The 21,605-nt window shown below is 37.0% G+C and overlaps 1 protein-coding gene across 1 annotated transcript in view; it reads left to right on the top strand.

Annotated features, from left to right (window-relative positions):
- The window catches only part of TENM1 (teneurin transmembrane protein 1), a 349,960-nt gene that overhangs the window by 47,842 nt on the left and 280,513 nt on the right, over positions 1-21,605 (top strand). The window lies entirely within an intron of this gene.

The raw sequence follows: 21,605 nt of genomic DNA, 5'->3' as shown, positions 1-21,605 counted from the left end.
CATTCTGTGCTTACACGATGTTTATCTGTAGGATTCTTTCTTACTCCATAAAACCTAAATGCAGTTAGTAATTTTCTTTAAAAAATAATAAATACTAAATATGTCTTCAGTAGCCTTTTGAGTTGGAGCATTTCTTGTAAATATCTAAATCCATAAATATCTATAATATCTAAATCTAAATATCTAAATCCTCTGTCCTAATCACAGTGCAGATGTAGGGAGCTTGACAGCTGCTGCTTTGTACCAGTGCTCTATTTGAATTGCTGTAAGGAGATTGCTGCCATAGGCAGACTGTGGCTTCGGCTGACCGGCACACCCTGTCACAGGGCTGTCCCTTAACTACAGTAGCGTTTGCACGGGAGTCTGGTCCTGTTGGCTCCGTTAGCGTGTCACTTAGTGCTGCGTACAGGCCTCTGCACTGGGAGTTAACCCCGCCGTTAGATATTCATTTGTTCTAGAAGAAGAATCAGATTAGCAGTGCTAATACCCTTCTATGGCCCTCTGATGCCTACACTTCAAATTAGAGGTACCTTTTAATGCAGGTATCTGTACATTTGTTCACTGATAGTTAAGACTTTTGGATAAAACCATTCAGTTAGAGCGTCTTGATCCTTGTCATACGCTGATTAAACAGCAGTGCTGTGAATGAAAGAAGGGTCATCTAAGTCCTGGTATCATTGCTTTTTTATCCTTTAGCTCATAGCAGATACCTGAGCTGTTGGGCTAGAGTTGAAAGGCCCTGTTGTCTTTTTTCCAGCTGGCCTTAACAGTTAGAAAATTTTATGCTTATTGAGTGCACTGAATTAGTGTGCTTTTGTAAAATAACTAACACTTTGTATACCTTAATCAAAATACTGACTTGGAAAATGTAACGTAGCTGTTCTTTGTTATTTGGGGAAAAGGATTGTAGGTATTTTTCATGCCTTAGGAATATATGCGTAGTAAGATAGGCGTGAGAATGAAAATGGGAAGAAGCATTTGCTGATAAGGATGTGCCCCAGCCTTGGTCTCTTCCCCCTCACTGAGGCAGAGGACTAAGAAGAATACTGGAATTAGGAATTATTCGTCTTCTAACTAATATAATAATCCTGTGCAGTCTAAGAATGTAAAAATTTGTTCAAAAACTTAAAAAGAAGGGGAAATAAATGCAGACAAAGGAAAGAAACAGGCTCAAAGACAACTCCGTTGGTGAAGGCTATGATTGTAATTTCAAGGAATCCTTTGACGTGCATGAATCTTAGTTGGATGTGTCTAAAGCGTCAGAAGAGGGTTGAAGGAAAGTTTACAAGGCCAACAGTGTTCATATGTTACTAAGTGGAATGTGTTAATAAAAAAATCGATCCACCCAGCCAGGTTTCAGCCTGGCTTGCCAATTCTGTTTCTGCTATTAAGGGATAATATATCAGTAGTTTGCTTATTAAACAGCTGAGTATTTCCAGAGTAATTGAAAGGCCAAGATGAATAATTTTGCAACCAAAATTCTACCCAGTTCTTCCCTTGCCTCCTTTACATTTAAGCTTGAGTTATAATTTTTTGATTACAGTAGATTACAGTGGAAATGAATATGAGGTAGGATACTCAAATTTCCCGTCATTATGGTATTTCTGGGAAAATTACCTTCCTAAACAATGATGCCGTGTTTTATTTTATCTGGTGCTTTATGTCTGTGCCTTGCTTACTGTTTGTGCAGTAGGCTTACAGTTTTTCTCCCACCTTTTGGGTGCTTTTTCTCAGAAGAGCACAGGTCCTGGAATTTTCCATTACGTGCTTACAGATAAATTCAGTGCTTCATAGGGATGCACTCTCTGGAATTCACGGCACCCAGAAGTTCCTTGTAATGTTAATGTATGATACTTATATGCATGAAATTACTTACCCTGTCGTCAGCCCTCAGGACACCAGTTGGCTTCATTATGAGTTGGACAAAATCTTTCCCCTCCCTCTGCCTATCTATCCTCCCTCCCCCAGCATTTTAGGCTTAGGACTGGGACTCCAGACCAAGCTTCTTGGGAGGAAAGTGATAGACGTTAGTGGCTGAAAACTGTCATCAGTACCTGATAAACCTTCCTGCTTACATTACCAGTCAGGTTTTATATTGAAGGTGTGTAAACGCTCCGAGTATGATAGATGCATCTAAACCCCAAAACATTCCTGTTCCCTCTTACCTCTTCTGAGTTTTTCTTTTCATTAAAATGGCTGGTGTTAGCAATAGTAATCAGTAGTTGTTTTGACACACACACACTCACTCACTCACTTTTTAAATCTTCAGAAAAATACAAAGAAATCATTTTTTTCAGTCTGGTCATGCTTTCAGGGAGTTTAAATAATCCAAAAAGATGGCACAAGGTGGCAAGCAGGCAAGCATGCAGAAGTTACCTGCCCTCATCTTTATAGCATGGTTGTTCTGGGCAGACTACAGAGTTGTTGCCTAATGTAAAAACAACCAACCCCTCCATCCCAGAATGTAATACGTTTTTGTAAATGTGTTTGCATTTATAGCAATACTTTCCGGAATCTTTTCCAAGAGAATTAGTGGACATGATAATCATGATGCTTATGATGATAAGGTTATTAAAAGGTTATTATTATTTTGCTAAGGAAATTGTCTTTGAGTACAAACTGAAGTTGTGGGATGTTAACTTTGTGGGCTTTTATACCTGATGATAGACATTAAATAGCACGTATTTTATTAGTAATAATGCCTAACTGCTGGAGACAGCTGGAAAAATTGGGAGCAGAGGCAGAAGAAAATATTTTGTTCCTTTCTTACACAAACATAATTTTTAATTCATTGTAAATGCAGCTTTCACAAATATTTTCTTGAATGCTAAAAGCAAGGTCTTAACAGCTTGATCGAAGTCCTTGCTTGACTGATTCCTATGTTTTCATCTTAGTTTTTGCCTCTAGATTCTTAGCTGGACACTGTTGTGTTTATTTGGTCTAATTGTTAAATGAAAACAGGTCATGATTTCCTCCCACCTAGATTCACTTATCTATCACAGGCTGATATGATCAACCTCTGGGATTGTGAAAAAGAGACAAGTGATCAGGAGGCTTGTTTGGTTCAGAGTCTCTTGTTTTCTTAGAGTAGAGCGTGCCAGCATCGCCACAGACCAGGCACAGTGGGGCTTGCTGCAATTTTCAACCATATGAGGATTGTTGGCGGTGACAACAGGGAATTTTACTGAATTTATTTTGAGGTTTTTATTCTTATATTTACTCCTTGAAAGATTTGCAAGGTTCTTTTATCATCAGCTGATTGTCAAAAGCAAATGAATCTTTGAAAGAATACTCGTATGTGTTTAATGAAAGCAATTGATCTAGGCATTTTCAGGCATGCTTCCTTGTTGTTCATTTTATTTGAAGATTACTTTGTAGTCTTGTTGAAAGACCACCTACTTCTTATCATAAGGTAAATCGCAAAGTTTTTCTCATTTTTATACTGGCATCATAATAAAAATGTATGTGGCTGTTATGAACCATATACAACAGTACTGAGATTTCTAGTTACCATTGAGTAAAAGCTCAGTTCAGATGTTATGACTGCATAATTTTTGTTTGGTAAGTGGTTTTGATTCAATTGATTAATAAATAGTATATGCCAGGTCTTTCAACCTAATTAGGTGAGCTAGTGATTTATTTTATGGGAAAATATTCTATTCTATTTGCAGAATAGAAATCTGCTCAGCACCTGGAACAGTGGTAGGATGTGGCCTTCGTTTGGATGGTGGATGAATTAGTTCTCTGTGGATCCTCTAATTTGAATCCCAAAATAACCTTTTCAGTAAATGGTTTCTGTTAAAGATGAATTTACATCTGGAGAATACAGGCTGGTCCTTAGGCCTCCAGTGAGAATGCATTCCATGAGAGCATACAAGAAGTATGTTTCGTCCACGTGTGAAAGACTGCTCCTGGAGAGAAATACAGTTCTCTGGTAGCACAGGGGCAATGCTTCTTTGTTTCTTACCTGATTGATCTTGTATGGGAAGACTGGTGGCAAAATAAGACTGATAATATCGGATGGGAATCATATGGTCCCAGCAACCAGAGTGCTTATTTTGGCTGTCCTTCTCCTTCATGCTGTACCCCTCTCCGATGGCCAAGCATCGGAGTGGTGGCTGAAGGAGCAGGGAAGGTGCCACCAAGGTGCCTGGGAAGCCAGCATAGCTTTTTCACTTACCTTTTGTGACCTGCCTTCTACTGCATTTCCTTCTAAAATCAATCTCTCTTGCTCTAACTAGTTCCTGGTAAGATAATTGCCCTTTAAGGCCTAATGTGTCAAGCCCCTGTAAAATCTGTTGTGTCAATAATCTGCTTTAACTCAGTTAAATATTTACGCATTCTCGCGGATATTACATACTTAGTCAGAATGAGCTATTCTGGTCTTTTGGGTTGCTGGGAAGCTGAAGGTGTGTAAATAGGCCTCAGCACAGCAGCCAGTGACATCCTTGGAGTTCAGAATACTGTGTTAACAAGAAAAGTAGTAATTTTTACTTAGGTTTTGACTGCTCTTGGAAGCTGTAAGAAAATTTATAAATGAGGAATTTTAAAAGGAATACTATGTACTCCTTATCAGGTTTTTTTGATCCTGCTGCAAAGATAGCCAAATTATCATATTCATAGAAGTACCATAACATACAAGAGATTTTCCCTTGAAAAAGGTTTTAATTTGTACAAAAACATTTTGATCTTTTTAAGAGATTCTATACGTAGAAAGTAGAGGACTTCTGTTTTGTAACCCCTAGATATAAATTGTCACAACAGTAATCTAAGCATGCCTGTGCTTTTTTGTTGGTTATTCATTAACTGTTAGGATACTTTCCGATACATTTGCCCACTACATTTTTATCGGTGTATTTTATTTCCGTTTTATAATCACAGTTATGAGGAATTCACAGACTGGAAAATTTTGATAATTTTTTGTTTCTTCACTTAACATTTAATAAGGCCTTTGCAGTTTGTTAAAATTCAACACCGTATTAAAATGTATTATTATTCCACTGTGTTCCAAGGATCAGTGTCACAAAGATTTAGCAGTTTTCCTCTTCAGGGCTCCCCAGCGTAATCTCACTTTGTTATTAGAAACAAATCTGATGTGATATTTTCTTTCCAGCAAGCTTTGTTTTTAAAGGCCTGCAGCGTTGTTATTTCTCCCATTACTTTTTTTTTTTCCCCTCATTGTACTAATCTCTCCCTTCCATCCGGGTTGGCTCCCTGTCTTAGCCTAGGGTTCTTTCTGGCAACATCAAGCGATTGAGTCCTTAAGCTTAACAGTGGAGTTCCAGGCAGCTTGCCAACAATATCCAAACTAATGTTTCTCCATGTCATGGGGCCCAGTACATAGGAAACGTGGAACCACGGGTGGGCATTTGGTAGCAAATCTGAAGCATAATTCTGACATCTTCTACATCGTTCTCAAATACGTTTTTATCTTTAAGGAACATTTCTGTCATTGAAACTCACTGCTTTGGTATTCAAACAGATGTGTCTGATGGCACTGTAAGGTGTCTTAGAGTAAGTAGTCACCCATTAGAATTACTGATTAGCTGCACTGAGGCACATATGCTGTAGTACTAAAACAGAGGAAAAATGCCCAGCATTTCTCTGACCCTGACATGTGGGTGAAAGGAAATGCAATACTAAGTTCTGTCATATGTGTCAAGTGCTCTAAGCACTGCAACAGGAGGCAGGATGATGACAGAATCCATTTGTGTCCATTGTCATCACAAACTGGAAATGGACCCAGTCTCTGTGAATCTAGAGATACTTCCCTTTCTCAGAAAAATCTGGGATACTGCTGCTTATTTTCTGTTGCTGGTTGGTAGACCATGAGCTCTAGCTAGCTTTTTCAGATTTTTTTTTTTTTCTTTTTTAATTCTGTTAAATCACATCGGAGCTAGTCACTGGGCGTGATATGTTCTGTAGCTGCCAAGCTCTGACCAGTTGCAAAGATAGCTCTAGGGTCATCATTCCTGTGTTAATGATACTGCCTTTTAATTCTAGACAAAATGTCGTTTTTTTTGTTTTGTGTGTGTGCTTGTTCTTTCTGTATGCAGTCCCAGTTACAAGTACAGGGAGGTTGGATGTGGACTAAATAGATGAGTCCCAGAAAAACTGAGGCCAATAAACGCATTTGCTAAAGCTGATAAACTGTCCTTGAGCACAGAGGGAGTGGGCAGCAGAGGTCCAGCTGGGGTAGCCTGCCTCCTTTTTTACTGCTTGGTCTCATCAAGTTTCAAGGCATCAACAAATTGATTTGTACAAAAGTATCAAAACAATATCTATCTTAACAAAATCAGACTAGTCACTGTTGCTTTAAGGCACCTGAAGATCCAAGAAAAGAAGTAATTCTTACCGGTCCTCTGCCTATTCCTGCAACACCTGAATTTGACAATGGATTGTTGAATAAATGGAGACTAATCTCTCTCAAAGTTTTTATTATCCCTGCAATTTGCACTCCTTAACATATTTATCCACCAAATACACTTATGAAGTAGAGAAGTGCTGTTATCTCAGTCTCACACATTGGAAAGTTTGTGCAAGGTCACATGGGCAGTTTATGGCTGAGCAGAGCTGAACAAGCTGTTCAAGCCCCAAGCTAGAGGGGTAAGTATTGGACAGCTTTTCTTAAATGAAAGAATTCAAATGAAAACCTATTTCCAGTTAAACTGAGTAAGACTGCATTCATTACAGAAGTAAACATTATTTCTATGCACGGTTTAAACTACAGCTCAGGTGATTATATGATGGGCTGTTTCATATTGGTTTAAAATTGGTGGAAAGTGATACCAAAATTGAATATTCCTGCATACCACCAAAATTTTCTAGTGAACAGCAATCATCCAAATGGCGTAGAATGTAAAATATTGACAGCTGTCTTGGTCTGTAGGTACATACTTAACATTCTAACTATAATATTGACTTTTTTTAATTTCTTCATAAAGCTTTTTGATCTTTGTTTGAAAATCATTAGTGCATCAGTAGCTACGCTTTGCAGACAGAGCCTGTGCAATGGTTTATACTTGGTTTACTTATGTGAAGCTTACGAGGTATCTGTTCTTTGGTATAAACTGGAATATGCAGATATTTTATTTTCTTGTTTGGCATAGGTTTTAGTTCCCTTTAAGTTTGTATCCTAGATTTCAGATGCATTTATATGTTGGAATTATTTTGATTTAGGTCACAATTTTTTAGTTATTTTGGATGCTGATTGTAATTGTTGAATTTGCACAAATAACTTCTTTTTGAAATATGGTTAATGTTTAGATTGTTGCTACAGAACAATCAAATTGTGTGGTGAAAGTTATGGTAATGCAGTCTCTTTTGCAAAATGAAGATAATTAAATTCACCTCTATTTTTAAGTGTCAGTTTAGTGTTACTGCAGTGTCATTTGTAACACCATTTTAGAACTGCTTGATAATTGTGAAATGGCTCAGTATATCTGCTTAATTTCATCAGGAGTCTGAAGGAGTTTTAAAGTCCCGTTTTTTGTCAACTGTGAGCGTTATCTGAAAAATAAAACTCTTCAAGTGCTGTCTAGATTGTCTTTTTAGAAACCCTTCTTGGGTTTAGCTGACAAATTATGATCGATGAAATATGATATGTCAACTGGCAACTTTCTTCCCTTCCCTAGGTAGCTAGTGGTTACCCTTACAAAAATCAGCATTTGGCATTGGCTGCCATCCAGTCATGCTTGAAATACTAGGAAATAGAAAATAACTGCCATAGTACCGTTGAATTATTCTGATGGCTTGTTTTGAATTTGCTGAAGAAAGAGATGAGTCAGAGATTGCTTTGAGGCTGCAGATTTCAAAAACACTCAAAAATAAACTCAGGTAAAGATGACTTGAAAATGCACAGGGCCTGTTTTCCTTGCATGGTACAGCTGGAGTTCTGTGCCCCAGGGATACTTTCAGAATCCGTTTCAGGTGGCATCTGAAAAACCACAAGTGATGACTTAAATACACAGAGGTATTTTTTGTTGTGTATAAACAAAGCAATATGTATTAAATTCTTGCCTTCCGCACTCATGGTTAAAATAACTGCAAAATACTAGATCAGAAAAGACTTGAGCAAGAGCATGTTGTCCAGAAGACTGAATGTTATTTACCCGTTTTTGGAATTTGGCGCTAGGTTCATTGGCACATTCCACAAGTTGAGCTACAAAGAGCATTGCTCCTTCCAGATCTATTGTTTTTATAGATAGGTCCAAATGCCTCAAGATAGTTAAGTTCCTGAGTTGAGAACAAAGCTAGTTTCTCTTCGAACTTGGGCATTTGGAAAAGCTGTTGCTGGTAGCCTTGTAAAAACAATTCAGATGCCTACTACAAGTAGTCTCTGACATTGGAGAGCCCTAGTAAGCAAACTCATGTGTTTCTACTCAGGAGATTAAACTCATCGGTGTCAAAAGATTCCAGAACTGTGAGCAGATTTCTTGCTTTCTTTTGATCCTCTCATAATTGTGTGCATTTATGAGATACTTGCATTAGTTTTCTGTACAGTTTACTCACTTTTCCATCCTATTTTATTTGATCAAGCTGAAGATCAAGTTTCAAATGTTGTGCATCACAGAGTATTATTACAAGAATACAAGATATTGATAGTATGAAATATAAGTTGTATAATAAATATTGATTTTTTTAAGAAAAATAATACTAGATTAAAATATTTAAATGAATTAATTTTTTTAAATTCCTACAATGGATTTAAAATAGAAGACAGGAGAAACTTAGATCTATCATTCAACTGAAATTAACTGAGTAAAAATAATGAAATTAATTTTGGTTAAGATTTGCAAATCTAAACCCATTTTCCATCTACAGATTGAATTGTAGGACTTGTTATACCTGTGATCTATGTAGTGATTGTAGACACCCTGCTATTTGCAAGTTCTTGGCTGTTTTGTTAGAATACAAATTCAGGCCATCTGTAGCTTATTTGGGGTGGTTACTTGCACTAGTTAGGCTTTCCTTTGCTGTGAAGCACGTGAGAAAACTAGCTGAGTGGGAATTGTCCATTGAGTGCTCTCTTAGTTTTTGGCTACAATCGACATTCCTATCATTTCTTAGAAAAAAACGTATAAAACACTTTCTGATTTGTTATGGACCAGTATTTCTATGCCTGGAAAAATCTGTATGATGGGAAAGCATTTTTGATAATACAATGCCATTTAATAATTAGCTCAGACATTTGTTTTTTGCATTCTAATTAGCATATCCCATTTAAGACAGCAGCTAAGAATGTGGTGTTACAGTTGAATTGCATAGAATCTGTTTAGTGTGTGTATTTATAAATTTTAGTTTCATAGAAATTGAGGTGAGCGCATATATCATATATATTTACACACATGGACAGAACCTGTTATACACTCCATGTGTGGTGTTTTCCATACAATAGTCTTCAACGCGTACTTAGCCCATATAGCTCTTAGGTTAAAAGTGAGCTCGGGGTTTGTGGCAGTCTGACAACTGTCAAATGACGCAGTTGAAAACTATTGGGTTAATATTGTTTTAGACCTATTTAAATTTAATACCAACTTTAGACGAATGCTTTCATAACAGGAAAAAATGGATACGTGATGGCTTAAATCTTCTTTCTATAAAATTATATGTTTCTCAGAGGATAGTTGTAATTGAATTATAGAATGCCTTGAGAGTATCCTTGTCGGTGGTTAGAGAAATATGAAGGGAAGCGGAGAGACTCTTTCACAAACCTTAATGTGGAAGAGACACCCTATAATTCAGCTATATGAAGCCCCCAGCAATCATATAATTATACTATAAATGCAGTTTGGGAGGAATGAAAAGCAGCATTTATTTAAAACATTAAAAAAAATTACTTCATTGTATGAGAGATGCTTTTTTATCTGTGTTATTCAATGAAGTCTTTCTTTTCTGCCCATCTAAAACACTTCATCTTTCTCAAAATGCACTTGTCTGTTGGTATAAACCTTCTAATGTGCGGGGAAGAGATCTGCTTCTGGGAGCTGCAGTAGAATCCGAACACCAAAGGGAGGGTGGTGCTAAGAGAACTGAGTCTTTATTTCTGCCAGAGAACAGAATTGGATTTTTCTGGTTGTCTTTGTAAGGTTTGGTACGGCTCGCTAAAGAGAAAACTGGGAAGTTGATGCTAACTGTCGTCTTGTGTAACACAAGTGAATTACCAGAGAGTCAAGGAGAATTGTTTATGGACATTCTGTGTTGAAATTCTCTCAAAGAATTGTTGCCTGTTCTAGAGTTTTAGCTCAAATCATTTTATTTTCTCAGAACGGAGTCTGAGAAATACTAATTAACTAGATGAATACAATTTACTAACCAAGAAATGTGTTTGGCAACTGGATATCAAGGCGATTGTTAAATTAAAATCAAGGTGTGAGTAAGTAAATAAGTAGACAGTATTTATTATTTATATAGGGGCAGCATTTACTCTTAAGATTTGGAGATAGCTTAGAATATTTACGGAATTCTTAGTGCAGTTTGAACATCCCTGAAATATCTTACGTGGGAACTTTCCCAAGAGCGAGTGACTTGATGAGCTTTGTGTTGCATTGCACCTGTCTTTTCCAAAACCCACGTCTGGGGTTTCTTTAATAGGCACCTGGATGAATCTTACAGCTACAGCATTCAGAAGCTGTAAATAGTGGATGAAGTGACGCAGCCGCACTGGAAAAATAGGAAAAATCTTTTCCTGTTTTATTGATAGAACTATAGAAGAGCTTTTCAAAATTCACATAGGAGGATTGTCCTGATGCTAAGAAGAGACGACCTGAATCCCCTGTCCTTTGCTTGATCATGAAAAACGTCTTTCTATAGTCTTGTGCAATAACAAGATGCTAATTCTGGAAGAGATCAAGCTGTAGAAGGGTTCTTGTTTGGTTTTCAGTTTAACACAGCATTAGGGAGGTTGTTATTCCATAATACGTACAGTATTATGTCCTTACCAAAAGGAGATTGCAAAGATAAAAATATGGACCTAATTTCTATCTCATAGCCTTACAAACAATACTAAAGCTGTAAGAAAGCAGCTGAGCTAGTTATCTGATTTAGCAGCCCTAACAGCTAACCTGGGCAGAAGGGAGATCATCAGAGAAAGCAGGCAGGAGACTGGTAAGCGTGCTGCAGGACATGATACCCATGCAGCTCCAGGAGCTGGGACACCTCTGTGGTTCTAATGGAAAGCTTTGGAGATTTCTGCAACAGATTTGAATGCATGTGTTAGCATGAATGCATTATTGGTTTTGCCATATGCAGGCTTCAGAATTACATGTTATGTATAACAAAATGGCTGCAATCTTTTGAGAATATGTTTTTTGAAAAAGGAAGAAGGGAAGATTTGCGAGAGAACCAAATACCATGTGACTGAAAGTACCGTACTGACTTCTTCCGTGGTCTGCCTCTGTTTTCTGTCTGAAAAATTATGGTTAAAGACTATTTACTAGCTTAATACTACATTGATTTTTAAATCAGTTTTCTGATTAGGCTTATTTTTTGGGCAGGGATTGGTGACATTTTAGGGAGAAGCCTAAAGTGCATGCTAACCATGTACCATTGTAGTAATTTCAGATTGCTGGTACAAACCAAGAGAATATGGCAGCGAAAGAAGAGTGGAAATTCACGTTGTCTTCCAGACCCTCATGTTCTTTTTCAGATAGAAATCTGAATAGAGCTGGAAGTGTATGGAGTGGATAAAAGGAGCATTTCATCCTGATATATGCATATACTTCACTAGTATGTAACTGCTCCATATGCACATGTGCATTTGGCACAGGCAATGAAGGTGAAGCATATCAGGAGCATATCAGAAGTATTTTCAGGATATGCATCTGTCATGGTTTAACCTGTCAGACAGCTAAATACCGCGCTGCCGCTCGCTCACTGTTGGCGATTTCAATGTTGCAATTTTGCCTTATATCCAAATGTGAGTGGCTAATGCCACATAGGGAGAATGAAAGAGGAGAGTAAATGAAGGGCTAGAGCCTGCTTAGCCATCATGGCTAATTTGTACTTCATGGTTAAGAAACTGGAGTGAAGGGCTGAGGAGAGTCCCTGCCTCTAAAAGAGAACAAAATAGCTAAATTGAAACTATTCCACATTAATCAGGATTTGAATCCTGGGATTTAAGAGGTAGAGAAAAAAATGAAAATCCCAGAGTAAAATGCACTTCTAGACAAAGCATTGTGAAATACTTGCTGCTTTAAAGAGATTTTTTTTTTCAGTGAATAAGGGGTTTGTGGGGTGGTTTTTTTTTTTTACAATAACATCTCTGAAGTTTTCATTTGTTGATATATAGTGTTATTTCCAGAGTCTTTCAGATCACAAAAAGTGGGTTTGTTTTTTTGTTTTGTCTGCTTTTTGCCACCTGAATCCTCTGTAGGACACAGATGATGTATGACGGAAGAGTTTTAGAGAACTCCTTGACATTATTTTAAAATAATGATAAATGGGTTTAGACTGAAACAATTTTTTTTCTGCAAAATTGACAGTGACTGCAAAATACACTAAAATTGTTTAGGTTTTGCTTGTTTAGGTTTCCCCCTTCTAAAATACTGGCTTGTTCTGTTATCTGTCCATAAAATGTTGAGATGCAGACCTAGATGCCACCTACCAAGCTATCTTTTCAGAATCTCTGTACCACTTAAAACCAGAATTTTTCTTGGCATTTTAGCTGCATCAAAGGCCTGTAACATCGAGGTGCTACCTTTTACATATATTTTATGCAAGACCCCTTCTGTAACTCAAATATAGAGCATGGGTGTTGCATTCTGCTCCCAGAATTGCATCTAGGCCATTAATTTCTGTCTGGCTTGTGTCTTAAATACTTTATTTATGTGCACATTAGTCTTATAAATGCTGCAGATGCTTGCACTGTGCACCTGTACCTGGCATATGTTTTTGCTTACTGGTGTCGTATAAGAGGAGGAAGATTTCAGGTTTTTGTTACTCTCTGGAAAATACTTCTGGGCTTGAGAGGCTAAGCAAGATTTGATGTTGAGCTAAATACAGCTTTTAAACTTTGTCATTGATCTTACTTCTGAGCTTTTGATAGTTGAGTATCATAATTTCTCTTCCTTTTTTAACTTTAACAGAAAATTCTTTTTGCTGGAATTTTGAATGTGTAGATTGTTGGTCAAACTTTCTAATTATGCAGCTTTAGAGGAGAAATCTTTTTTCGCCTGCCTTTTATTGTAGATTCTATTCTCTACAATATATCTCATGGCTTGAAGATCAGTAGTAAACATAAAACAATGTAATAAAGTATTTTCTATTTTGGGCTATTATACTTGATAAGCTGCTTTGCCAATCCTGTTTCAATCAACTCCGCAAAATGCACTTAAATATATTCTTATCTGAACCCTAGAACCTAGCTTTTTCTGCTTGCCCAAGTGTTTGGTAAATCCCTGTTTCACGAAAGAAGTCACATGCTGTGGGATATTAAAATGCCTTCCAATTTGGGGGGGGGGGAGAACCCAACTCTGTTAGCTTACAGTTCTTCAGTGTTTTATTTTTAAGTGTTTTTGATCTGTAAATAATTCATATAAAAATGAAAATAATGTTACATCACTGTTTTAAGGATATTTCAATCAATGTCTGAAGTCAAACAAGTACTATTCATAGTAAGCTGTTTTCTTTAGTCAATGCAGATACTGGAGCTAAAATGTGATCAGCATTTTATCAGAATCTGTGAAAATACCATCTTCAAAGTTTTAGGTGAACGTTTCTGTGAGCTCTTATTGATCACATCAGTGGGTTTGTTTCTGTAGCTGTTCAAATTCTTTGCAAACTTTTTGCATCCGTTCAAATGACTTTAACTGTTTGGCCAGATATCTCCATGGCTTCTGGATCCTTACTTTATATTTAAATGATGCATTAGTCTCCCTCATTTCTTGGCATCTATTGTGGGAAAGCAATGGTTCCCCTCACTGGAAATGCCAACAGGTGGGGAAGCCTGCCTTTCACATTTGAACATATGATACCTCAAGTTATTATTTAAGCAGTTAAGGTATTTGTATGTGAAGACTGTTGTTTATGCTCTTGAGCTTTGTCAGGAAAGGCAGCACCACTGGATTTGATACAGCAGTGACTTGCTGAAGAAAGAATTTCAAGGCAAACTCATTTTTTTTTCTGATTAGTCTGTCAGTAAATGCACGTATATTGAAATGCTCTGAGGTGGATAGTAAAGCTAGTGACAATTTGAAATTGCATTTCAGATATATCTGGTCTAGGATGAAAACTTCGTACACATTTTCTCTGTATATATTCACACAAAAAAGAAACAGTATTTTCCAGCAGGCTTTTTTTTTTAATTGTTTTCCAGTGTGCCTGTCCTTTCCTGAAGTAGTGAGTTTTCAGAAATAAGAGAGTTCAGAGATCCTTTTATTTCTGTTATTCTTGAATGTTTGTGCTCGTTCTGTTTAATCCCAGTGAACCTGTCCTCAATATTTGAGTATGCACAATGCATATCTATTTTTGAATGTGCAGGTTTGGGCCAAATTTAGATGATGTTTACTCTACTGGAAAGGCTGTTTCAAGAAGAAATTGTAAGCCTAATGACTTAAATATACAAACAAAACTTTTTATATTCTAGATTGGCAAACTGTGGAGAGTTCAGATATACTTAAAAGAACTTGGAAGGAGTGAAGTGGTTATTGAAATTACTGTTGTAAGAAAAAAGCCCTAAATTGTTTTGTAAATGTAATTCACCCAAAATGATTTGTTACTCTGAAATCACAGAAGACTCCAGCCTCATCGTGCTTGGGGTTTCTATGGTAAAATGTTACTGCAGTTGACGTAATGATGAAGGGAGTTATTCTGGCCTGTTTTGAAGATGCAGATTTTGAATTCTCAGTAGCAATTAATACAGATCAGCAGTAGCCATAGGTCTTAAAGGATCAGTGAGAGAGAAATGACTTAGAGTTTCCCTTGTGGTAATATACACAGAAAGGGGGGGGGGGAAGATACGAATCTTAATGAGGGTTTACATTTGTAATAGATCAGAGAAGCTTCATGAAAAGGATTAACAGTGGAATGGGCAACATTTGTCACTGTTGCTGAAAAGTTTACTATCAGGCATTTTGCTCATTGAAAACAAAACAACCTGTGGAAGTGATCATAAACAGTGATGTGACTAATACAGCTGAATGTATGACTTAAAACCACAGATGATCTGAATGACTTATCAGTCTAAGAGCATAGTGTTAACTGCTCTTAACAGAGGGAGGGAGGAGGTTTAAAGCAGTTCATACATAATGCATTGTAGAAAAATGAATTTGCGGAAGCATTCAGTGTTTATGTATAATGTAGCACATGCGATGACAGACTTCTAAGCTGAAGCTGAGCCTTTCAACATTTTTTTGCTCAGGATCCCAAGAGATATTTCATTTACTTTGTTCTTTGTAGATGTTCTAAATGAGAATAAGTATGTGATACACATTCTAGATCTTGGTTTGCAAAAGAGACTGTTCTGAACTTTGGAACTCTGATCTGGATGGAAATTTGCCATCGTCTGTTAGAGGTATGTTACAGACTTCCATTTCACTTTTTATTTGCTTTTTTGGGGTCTCATGTCTAGTTTATGGCTCAATGGAAAATTGAACCAGCTTGTTCTGATTAATAGTGAACAATCTAATGGATCAGTAATCCAGAATCCTCACTTGATAGCAGCACATAAGACATCCATATAGGGTTCAAAACGAGAAGGATATTTATTTTAATAATAATTTTCATTGCCCATTTCTGAATCTGTATTGCACATTTACTATAAACAGTGTAAGTATAGTATTACAGGAGAAGGCTTAGCATGGATTGTATGCCACATCACTCATAATATTTAAAGATTCATTTTGTACTTTAATTTTTTAATGCACCTTAATATTTTTATTTTGTGTTATTTTCCATTGTCAGGATATGAGAGCAGCAACATTCATTAAATTGTCTATAGTAGTAGTAAGGTCTTTCTCTTGAGTAAATGCATTTTATTTAGAGCCCAGTTGTGCGTATGAATGCATTGCCTGGCATTCGTCAACAATGAAATTAATCTGAATCTACTAATAGCTTCCCTCTCCTCCAAATTTAATATGTAACTCATCCATAAAAGTATTTCTGTGGCCAGAAACATCTGCTCTTGTAAGCATAAACCAGAAAATATATCCATATGTTGCTTTTATCTTTATAACAAAATTTTGAATTATGGGTTTTTTTCTGAAATAGATGGCGGTAACAAATACTTTGAGAAATACCCAAACAGAAAATGTAAGATGAAGATGTATTCTAATGTCAGCAACAAAGATGTCAATCTAAAATGGTTATGTGTGTCCACTGAAAACAAAGTGGATCCATTTCTGGGCATATGTTTAGCATCCACAGTAACTCAATTGAAACAGATTGTATAAACATAGAAAGTGAAGATGAAAGCATTATCATGTCCTTAGAAAACTTTTGATTATATGGGTGGAAGCTAATTCTGTGAATGAAATGGATCCAGTTTGTATGATACTTTTTCTTTCAAAAAAAGAAAAAAAAAGGTAACTTTAGTTTCTGCTCTAGCCTTCATACGTTAAAGACCTGAAAGAGCTTGAAGTAAGAACATCAAATTCAGCATTTTTTCCTTCCTTTGAAATACAAAATTTAGTATTTTAAGTGCAGGTGAAAGACTGTGGGTTTTTCTTTTTCTTTCTTTTGGCAAAATAAGCTGACTTGGCAGCTAGAGATATGAGGTGAAATGTATTCGTGGTTGCTTAATAACATTTTTTAAGAAATATAAGAATATTCTCAAGTATTCTGTTACATTATTCTTCAAATTGGGGGGGGGAAATGAGTGTCTGCCTTTTGCCCTCCTCGTCGTCCAAAGAACAAAGGCCAAGATCATGAGCTTAGCAAAGTAACTACTACTTCATACTCAGGAAGTTGAGAGGTAAAATTAAATTATTTGATGCCTAATTCATTAGGTGCTGACTTTCCTGGTAGTGGTGGTCTTCCTGGAAGGTTTATACCAAATACAGTATATTGTTAAGTGATGAGACTGAGAACTAGAAACATCACTTCTAAGTAGTTCCCTCTGGGTATGAGAAATCATGAGGAATGTAGAAACTGTGAACTGTATTGGCCAAGCATCGATGCCTGTGGTTGAAATTTGCCATCAGTTGTAAGACTGATGTTTGCATATTCTTCAGTGCTTCATCTTTGAATAAGTCTGGGTTCAGATTCAGTCTCTAGTTCCGAGTTCAGCTAAACATTACAAAATTACGGGGTTTGGGATGTCTTGATGCTTACATGAGATAAATACAACTTTGGTTTCAATGCCATTTGTTTGTTGCTGTTGCTTGAGTCTATATTGTTGTGAATACAAATGGGGAGACTGTGTCTTTGTCAGTCCTCTGAGGAGAGGTTTGCACTGCTGAGATTGCTTTTTGCATCCTTACTTTCTGTATGTGCCATCAAAAAGGACCTAAATGACTTCAGTACAGTTCTTTGGACCCTTGCCATCTCTCTGATCCACAATGCTAAATGCTGTAGGGAGGTCTAGGAGTATGGGAACAGATGTCTGCTTAGCATTCATCACTGGAGAGAGATTTGTGCATCAGTGTTGTTGAGGCTATTTTCTTTCTTCATGCCTTGAGCAGAATCTTGACCTTGCTGGAGTCTAGTAGCTGGTCATCAGGCTTTGGCTAGCACTTCTGCTTTCTGAATAGCAGATTACTGTCAGATACCAGTTAGCAACATCTAGAATACATTGATACTGTCTTCACTATTGGTTGGCCTGAAAAACAAGGGAGAGAAGGTTTGCCCCTTCTCCCATCCCGTTTGAGGCAGTGATCATTTCAGTTGTGAAACAAGTTGATCATTACTCTTCCATCACCTAGAAAATGCATGGATCATGTTCAGATGATTTTGTGGGTTTTTTTGAAAGTAGAGAGGATCCATGCTTTTGAGAAGCTTTTTCAAAGTTTTTGTAATCAGTGGAGCTCAGTTGCAGTCCTCTACCGTAGAAGGACAGGGTTGAGTTGGGAGGGAATTGAGGTGCTGTGGCTCTGCCATCCTCTCCAGAAACCGTGATGGTGAAGACTCAGGGGCAGCCATTCACCCAGGTCCTGTGAAACCCAGGCCAGGTTGTCACTCTGGCACCTGAAAATTTCTTCACCTCAGCATCTGTGCTTCAGAGGATCTTTGTGATTAAATTACTATGAAGAAAAACTGGAGTGTCTTTCATGTCTGCCTTCTCTTTCAGCTATCAATCAAAACAACTGGATAGAAAAAAAGGGTTGAATGTTAAATTTTACTTTTGCTTGTCTAATCAAGCCCAGTTGTTACACAGGACCAAAGCTCTCAGAGTGGGGGGAGTGAATAGAGGAGAATCCTGAACTTTTGTGTGGTGACTTAATTTTGTGTGCCATCTTGTAGCTCTTTTGCTGTATGGTAGCAAATAGCAATCACATTTCCACTCCGGTGGTACCTGTAAGTCAACAGTGCCTCTGGGATGTTTCACTGTGAAAGGTGCCATATAAATGTAAGGCAATGATATTATCTTTATTATCAATTAAACTTTTAGTGCTCTGACAATCTGGCATGCAAGGTGCATCAAATGAACTCTAGCTGTGATTATTTCTAAACACTATAAAAGCAGATCTTGCTATACTAATCAAATTGAAAAGGAACAAGAGGGCAACTCAGTTATGTCAGGATAAAATCACTTCAGCATATTAGAATCTGCACAGAAATATTGTCATTTTCTTTTTTTCTCCCCCCCCACCCCACCCGCCCCAAGAGATTTGTGTCTGTTTGCAATATCTGAGCTGGCACATCCTTTATCTCCAGGGAGTTACTATAGCAGGATTGTTGATGGCATTTTTGTAAGAAATTATACTGGAGTTAGCACTGGAAATACTGTGTGCTGTTGCAAGAACTTGAGACTCCATTTTGTTAGAGTAATTCCGCCCCCTCACCCCGTCAAGGATGTCTAATTTTAGGATGATTATACTTCACACTTCTATTTATGTTCAAGATACCATAATTAATGTTTTATTTCCAGAGCTATTCTCTATGTCTGCCTTGGCACATATGCATGTGATATTGCATGCATATTTTTAGGGCTTCTGTGTATTTTACACGAGCCTTCTCCACATCATAGTCTTTATTAGAAGTACTCAGAAAACACACTTTATGGTTTGTACAGGATTAATACATTTAGCATAAACTAAGTTAACTTACTGGGTAAGTTATCCTTCCTCCTTACTTCTAACTGGAGGGAGGTGTTTTTACACACTGTTAAGTACCGCTGCCTTTCTGGTTAGAGGTGTCTGTGGATCAGTGAAGGATGAAGTGAATCAGCATACCATGCCGCATTTCTAAAGTGTCTGGTAATGCTTTTGGAGGAAAAAAGATTTTTACATTTTTCAGTGTAACAGTGTAGCCAAGATATATTTACTAGAATTGTTTTGCCAATGCTTCCCTTTGGGGGAGTTTCTCTTTCGTCTACACTTCATAACATGGTATATTTGAAGAATGTTTTCAATTTTTCTCGTTATAAAAATAAAGTCAGGTTAAAAATGGCTGTGCAAATCAAGATTCTCCCATCCAAGGGTATTTTCTAAGCCAAATTCTCTTGGGGAGTTATATATTGCTGAACTACATGACAAGTTTTCTGTCTGTACAGGTGACAGCAGACTTTCTGTCAAAGTGTTTTGCCTGTCTTCTCCCCACCCCAAAATGTGTGTTAGCAACCTGCAGAAATGGAGACTTAGCAGATCTCATTAGTTCCTCGATCACTCTGAAAAAAAAGTAGATCAATTTATTGAGCCTTTTTTTTGAGTATAAATTACTGCCATCTTTTTGCTAGAATAACTCTCCTGAGCTCTTCAGGTGGATAGCCAATAAAGAGCTATCTAGGGATACGATATTGTATACATTTTCAGGTAAATGAAAGATAAAAAGCAACAGCTAGTATTTGAGACATTATGTAGATTTGTAGTGCACTTAGAAAACTTTGAATTCTTCTGTAAACTAATGACTAGATTACAGTCACCAGATTACAGTCACTGCATGTATGTGGTTCTTCCTCTGTGAAGGTTTTGTGTATAGGAATATTTTTATTTCATTTATGACACTCGCCGCTGAATTACGTGTAGTTCTTTGTGAATTTCTGCATGGGTGCTAGCAATTTTTTTTTATAACTGGATAATGCATAATTCTCACTCTGCAGGCAAGAAATTAGTTCGAGAGGATGAAGCAAATATTTCTATGCATATGGTGAATTTACTAGGCATTCATGAATGACAAACCTGGTAGGGTTATCTTAATAAGTAGTTACTACATATCTTCCATAAATTACCACTTTTAGTTTTCTGGTAAGGTGTAAGTAAGGTTGATCTGCCTATTCTGTGAGGGTGAGATACATGAGTAGAACACAAATATGTCTGTGTGAGGAAAATGTAGATGAGTCTTTTATTCTACATACTGATTTCTGGCACAGTATTTTGCCTAGGAGGCAGTAAATAAACAAATGGCCAGCCTAAAACTGAATAAATCTGAATGGATTCCACAAGAAATAGGAGGAATTTTGCAGTCTTCCTGACTGCAAAAAAATCCTGTTTCCCTGTGACAAATGTATTTTAGCAAAGCTTACTGCAGTACCAAGGCTATGTGTTTGCCTTCACAAAATAGTGTGGATTGCAGTCCTAGAGACATCATTTTTCATCATCTGCAAACATGAAAATAACTTCAGTAAGCACGGCAGCCTGATTTACTGTTACTGAAATGCTGCCATCTCAGGATGTGCATCATGTATATCCATGTTTAAAAAACAAGTGAATAAGGAGAAAGGAGAGAGAAGGAGGAAAGACTTAAGTCTGCAAGTGTTTTTTAAAATAAACCAAATATTTCCCACCAACTGGAAATGTAGTTGGGAAGGTCATTGATGGTTACTGCCCCTCTGTTTTAAATCTGACCAACAATATTGCTGCTACATGTACATATGCATATTTTGAGTTTTAGTTGTTTAACCTGGAGATGATTGCATTATGCTATCAATTAAAACATGTATTCAGTTTGTTATTGAGTTCTCTTAGAATAACAGTGCTATTCCTATATCAGTTTTGTGGCAGTGCAAAGATAGTGCTTCAGATAAGAAAAATTGGGCTGTGAGTCTACATGTGTGTATTGAGATATAGCAGTATTTATACATGTAAATTTATGAGTTTGTACATTTTTTAGATGTTAGCCCTGATGGATTTTAACTATCCTCATAACACTTGAAGTAGTTTAAATTATGATACCACTTTTAATGTTATCCAAGTAATCTGTAAATCTCTTTCATTTATATGCCTTTTTTATCATATTTGAACCCTAGCCAGCATGTGAAACAGCTGTTAAACTGAAAGTTAATGGAGTATCCAAAGAGAAGTAATACAGGAAGCCTCCTTCTCTGGTCAGCTGTAACCATGGTATCTGAAACATTGGCCAACATAACCTCTTTGATACCTTTTCTTCACCACCACCACCCCACTCCCCCCCAAAAGAGCTTTTATCAAAATTTCTACAGCTTTCCTGTTGCACTGTCACCCAAATTCATTTCTTATCAGTTGAGAATACACAGTTGGATTTTTCTCTAGTTT

The sequence above is a fragment of the Calonectris borealis genome, chromosome 13, assembly GCF_964195595.1.
Source record: "Calonectris borealis chromosome 13, bCalBor7.hap1.2, whole genome shotgun sequence".
In the NCBI taxonomy this organism is placed as follows: domain Eukaryota; kingdom Metazoa; phylum Chordata; class Aves; order Procellariiformes; family Procellariidae; genus Calonectris; species Calonectris borealis.
The sequence above is the reverse complement of the archived record's forward strand: the minus strand, read 5'-3'. Positions and strand labels throughout refer to the sequence as shown.